This window comes from Manacus candei, unplaced genomic scaffold (genome assembly GCF_025592945.1).
Source record: "Manacus candei isolate 608988 ecotype Guabito, Panama unplaced genomic scaffold, ASM2559294v1 h1tg000014l, whole genome shotgun sequence".
Classification (NCBI taxonomy): Eukaryota; Metazoa; Chordata; class Aves; order Passeriformes; family Pipridae; genus Manacus; species Manacus candei.
Window position 1 is genome coordinate 35,016,018 of NW_026138062.1, and position 5,874 is coordinate 35,021,891.

Here is a 5,874-nt window from a genome sequence, read left to right on the forward strand (position 1 = left end):
CTGGACATTAAGTAGTCCATTTATAATAGCAGTGTGTGAACATTAAAATTTTCATTTTATGGATGACTCATACCTGATACAGACTATAGAATACAGAAATGACTTGGCCTATTTATCAGTTTCTTGAATGATTCTGTAACTTTTAGATATGGGAGACTGGCTCAGCTTTGTGTTATTCACTGTACACTGCTGGTCTGTTAATTACAATCACTATTCTGAGCTTAATTTAGGACTTAAGTATCAAGAGAATTTACGTATTTACTTATTGTTACCATTACTGCATACTTGGTAACCCAGATAAGTGTTTTCAACAGCTACAATGAATCTTGTTAGGAAATTGGAATAGTTTTCTGTAAACACCAGCTTCTCTTCTCAGTGACTTTTACATTAACTAGTAAGAACAGTTTTCTTTAATTCTTAGTTAGAATTCTAATTCTTAGAATACAGCTGTATTCTTCATTTGGTAAAGACAGCAATATTTTTTGTCATGGTAATAAAGCTCTTCCTAACTTGTACTTGCTACACAGTGCTCAAGCTTCTTCCAACAGCATTTTGCTCATATTTACTTCAGCTGCATCCAGCTTCATGCTGATCTGTGCTGAGAATATGGTTTCTGTGCATAGTACAGATGGAAACGAATGCACTGGACCATTGGACTATGCAATTTACAGTCAGTGTTGTGATCTTTATTACAGAATGGGACCCTCCTGCTGTAGGTACATGCAACTTAAAGGGCTCTCTTCAATCCATTGGAGGCTTTTATTCAAGTGGCTTCCTTTTGGATAAAGCAGGCTGTATGTTGAAATATACTGTGGGAGAATCTGGCTAGTACCATTAGGGGAAAATGTCAAAACTCCTGCTTAAGTCATAGCAGTATGATTTAACCATATGCCACAGCAATCACAACATCCATCAGCTGGTTCTGTGTCCAGTGGCACAGAACATGAAGTGCGTGAGCATGTTTATCCACATGTTCTTCTGTGCACAGGTGCAACTGGCTGTACTGAAAGTGCAAGTTTTGTATGTGCATACACAAGTGGAGCAAAAAGCTGAGTTTAACTTGCTCCTAGAATAACCTAGAGGCTTGCTTATTTATTTTAGTGACTTAGTCCAGGGAGCATTCATTGCCTCACCTGTCTTTGAATACAACCTGCCAGAGTTCATGCATTACTTGGAGAGTGCATGTTTAAACTGAGGATAGGCAACATATGTGAGAAATAGTTGGCTACTGTGCAGAATGGTTGAAGTGAGGCAAGTGGGACATAAAAACAATATAAAGGCCAAATGGAGATGGACACGTCATTCTTGATTTCTGTGGTGACCACACTGGGCTGTGGGAGGAGGAAGGACTGATATTACAGTGGCTTGAGGGCTTCAATGCTAGCTGAGCTAGTTCCAGAATCTGATGAAAGACTGAGTGATCCTAAAAATGTTGTCTGTTTTGTGTTTATTTTTCCATCCCCTGAAGCTGCCCTGGGTAAAACATGAAAGATGGCTGCTTTCTTGCAAGAATATGGCTTGACAGAGAACAGGGCTGTTCTCTGAATATTCAGCAGTGTGGATGTTGTTCGGACACGTTGCTCGGTTCTGACACTGCTCAGGCTGAGTCCCTCTGTGAAAGCATGAGGCTGCTGCAGCTTAGTGCTTGGAGATTCATGTGAGAATGCTTTAGAGGGGGAAATGCTGTCAGTGTGATTGGATCCCTCTTTATCTTCTAATCCCACTTTAAGCTTTTAGTAAACTTGTTTTTAGCAGTATATGGCTGGAACAAATGATTCTTGATAAACCAGGTGTTTTTTGGCTTGGTTGCTGAACTTTGCATGTGCACTGGCTTTCTAGGTTATCTGGTGATGTGCAAGTGTCCCATTAGTCCGCAATATGTCAAAAAGATAAAAGTGTGACTACCATGACAGAATAATAACTTTGATTACTTTTTATCCTTGAATGTGAGAACAGCACATGAGTGGGAAAAATAAGTTCTAATGGCTGTTATATCATTTATCTAGATGGCTTTTAAATGCTCATCGTGGGTACGGGAAATGTCAGAGGAGGCTATGATTCCTACATGGGCTATTCACTTAAGAATTGGACTTGATCCTTGTGGGTCCCTTCCAACTCAGAATATTCTGTGAAATTTCTGTACCTACAGCAATTATGAAGCATACTGAAAAGGAATGGTTAGTGGAAGAAAATGGATGAATGTTTATGCATATGTTAATTCTATATTTAAAGAGGGTTTTGTTTTGAAAATACTACTTCATCAAATATTTAAATTCCAATGTGAATGCAGCAAGAATGATAGAGGTGTGTGGTTAGTAGTGTCTCAAAAGAGAAGCATAAGCACTCTTGGTGCTTGGTACTTTATGAAGACAAAGCTTTGTAAATATTAATCTAATGGTTCTTTTTAACAATTTATGATGAGTTGGCTTGGGATGGTGAATGCTTTTTGGGACAGGAAAATGTAAAGGGAGAATATAGAGCACAACTGGATGTAAGCATCACTATGAATTTTGTGAAATATGGTGCAGAGGAGAGCACTGATATTTTGATAGCTGTAAAAAAAATTGAGGCTGAACTGCACTCTAATTCCTTTGCTGCTGCTTATATCCCATAGTACACGTCCATCCATGCTGCCAAAGAACAGCCTGGGAGGAGAGAGATAACTGATATCCAGCAATTTACTGATATCAGCCAAGAAAAAGGAAAGAGAGCTGCTTCCCAGGCATAGATTGTGTGGAGGAGATTGCATACCAAGAGTGGGTCATGAGATTGTCAGAGGATGAATTTCTGCTTGGACTGCTGGTCGGCTGGAGTTCGGCAGTAGGGAAAGGATTAGGTTTAGCAATAAGAACTACTTTAACTTATTGATGTTTGAAGTATTGTAGTGTATAGAGGAACTGAGATATTTACATTATCCTAAAGCTGAGTTATATATAGCCCTAAAAATTCAAATTCCTGGATCTCTATTAGGCTTGTTCTATTTCAGCATGAGAATCCATATGTAAAATTCTGCTTTGCTATCGTAAAATCTTGCCAAAAGTTTATTTAAAGAACACAATTTGGCAGAGACTGCTTTATCATCTGCTGATATGCATTGAGTCCTCTATGCTCTCTTGTGGTTAAGTGCTCTTAAGGCTATTCAGTTTCTGGTGATTTCTGCTATTTTCTTGCTTTTCCTCTCTTCTCTGTCTATATTCAGTTAGACTCCAAGGCAACTGAGGCTGAGAAGAGCTGCTCATGTGTAGCTGCAGAGGTCAGCCAAGGGACAGTGGTTTACTACTGAGCTGCTCATCTTGGTAACAGCTATCCAAGTCAGCAAGGTAGAAAGTCACCACTTGCAATTTCTATCAACTGTACACCGTGCTTGGTGTGAGCTGCAGAACAGTGTGGTAATATGGAAACTGGTATTATGGTGGGTCTGTAGAACTGCTAATGGCCAGACCTCCTTCTGAAAAGGACCATTAGGCAAGAGCTGGAAGAACAGCACTTCTGAGCAGCACTTGAGGTTGTGAAGTGTGGTGCTCTTTCCTTTTGAGGATTAGGGAGAGCTGCTCTGATTTACTGCAGTTAAAAGGCGCTCTGAAACTCTGCTGCTCATGTGCAGTCTGTTGCTTCCTAGGTTTATTAGCGTAACAAATAATGGGGTTCCTTTAGTGTTAAACAGCAGTGGGTGTATTGAGGCTGTGCTTTTTCCCTGAGAGTGTGTTTAAGAATTGGTAACCATGGCCTAGAATGAGCTAAGGCATCTCAGGTGTTATAAGGTCAAGGAAACTTGTTTTTTTAGCAGCATTTGGTCCATTAAACAACTACAAGTACACCACCAAGTAAGTTTCTACTGCATGTAAGTTAAGGAAAAGCTCCCCTCCCAGCTCTCTGGTAGAGCTTGGGCTAAACTGAGTTTTCCACTTTGGATAACAAATGTTCTGTATTTGGCTACAAATTACAATATGCTTTTTAGGAGGAAAAAAATGTCTAAGATACTCCTGTGTCTGTTAAATAGTTTTTGAATTTAATGTAGTAATTTGAAACTGGTAGGGCAAATTTAAAACTGGTAGGACTTTGTGTAAAATACATTTTTAATCCATATAGTTTTATGAAAATAAAAAAAACACAATAAAGATATCTTTCGGATGAATTCTGAAAATAATACTGGGGTTTTGGTGTATTTTTTTCATACTTTTTTATATAGTGGATTCATACTACCTGAAGTGGGTAAGGAATGCTTCTCTGAAAATGATATAATGAACACTGTGGCCTCAACATTTGACACTTTGTTAGGAGTAGGATGGTTTCCTGCATGCAAGGATTGTTTTGAAATTATCCGTTGTCTTGAAGATGTTCCTACTCGATGCTGTGCAGAGGCATTAACTTGTTTTGGGTGAAGGAAATGATGTATTCACAATCTCTTGGGTTTTTCCAAATATTTTTTACTTTGTGGAATATTTTTATTAATATCCATCAAATAACGGTGACATGTACTCCACAATGTTTTCGTTGCCCATTCTTGAGTGTAAGTCTTCAAATATACTGAGGTTTAGGAGAGGGAGGTGTCAAGCCTTTGTAGTCTGTTCATATTGACAAACCAAACAAAGCCTCATTTCACTTTTAAAGCTTCATTGAGGGTGAAGGGCTCAGCACAGATATGCAGTCATGACCTATTCGTCCAGCTGCTTACTCTTCTTTAGGGACCTTGACTCTCTGGACATAAAGCTAAGCAGAATGGGGCAGGGAGAGAAGCACTTCCCCAGAAAAAATCTGTCAAAGCTAAGTGCACCTTGTTGTTTGAACATAAAATACCTGGAACCAGCCTTTATGGTGACTCAAAAATTGAAGTATTAGCTACTGTTAATTTGAGTTTGAGGCAGCTCTCAACATGTGTTCAGTTCCTTGTTTTTACTGCCATTCAAATGACAGTGTCATTGGAAGCGCATACCCACTGTTGTCCTTGTTGCTTTTATGTGCCATCTAGGCCAAGATAGAACTATGGAAAGAGCCCGAGGCTACTGACGTAATGCAGTTATGCTGCTATGACATTATCATTTTCAGCTGTAATTTGATTTATTTGCACTTTAAGCATTACTCTCTTCCTTCTGTGGTGCAAAGATAATAGCAACTGCCCTCTTACTTTCTGCCATTTTTGTAGACTTTAATATGTAGTTGGTTATGTTTTATCAAACTAGTTGGACAAGTGTGATTTTTGGAAAACAGATTTTATTTAAAACTAAAAGCCACAAATATGTCAGGGAAAGACATCTGTATAAAATTACTACTTTTATCAAGTCCTGTAAGGCTACAAACAGGACTGAAAACATGCAGAATAATGATGAGGTTGCTGAACAGTTCATCAACCCTGAAATTCTCAGTCATTTCCAGAATAATACATTTAGCTGGCTAGAAGAGCTGTGTGGAATACAAGCGAATTTCATATGAGACCTAGAGCTAGCAAGGCATGTTAGGTAAACTGTGCAAATTATTTAAAAGTTGCCTCAAGAGATCCTAGCACTAATTTAATAAAACAGGAGCAATGCAGAAATACATGTCAAAGCTGTAAATCATAGACAAGCAATGGAGAGATGAAATTACTCTGCCCACTTCAGCCAGTATCCATGTAAATTATCAAAACCCTTGAGCACTCTCTCCAGTGACCCTGAAGGAGGTATCACAAGCTGCTGGCACATACCCACGTCCCAGTGGCACCCAGTGGGATTCATCCCCAGCTTTATATACCCACTTCTGTGCAGACGTAACCTCTGAACTGGTCACCCTTGGCTCCTTGCACAAAGGAACAGCTGTTTCTGGTGCACAGCTGCCCTGAGGAAGGTGCATGTCTGAAATGGGTCATATGAACCACATGGTGAAAAAGCCTGTTTCTGT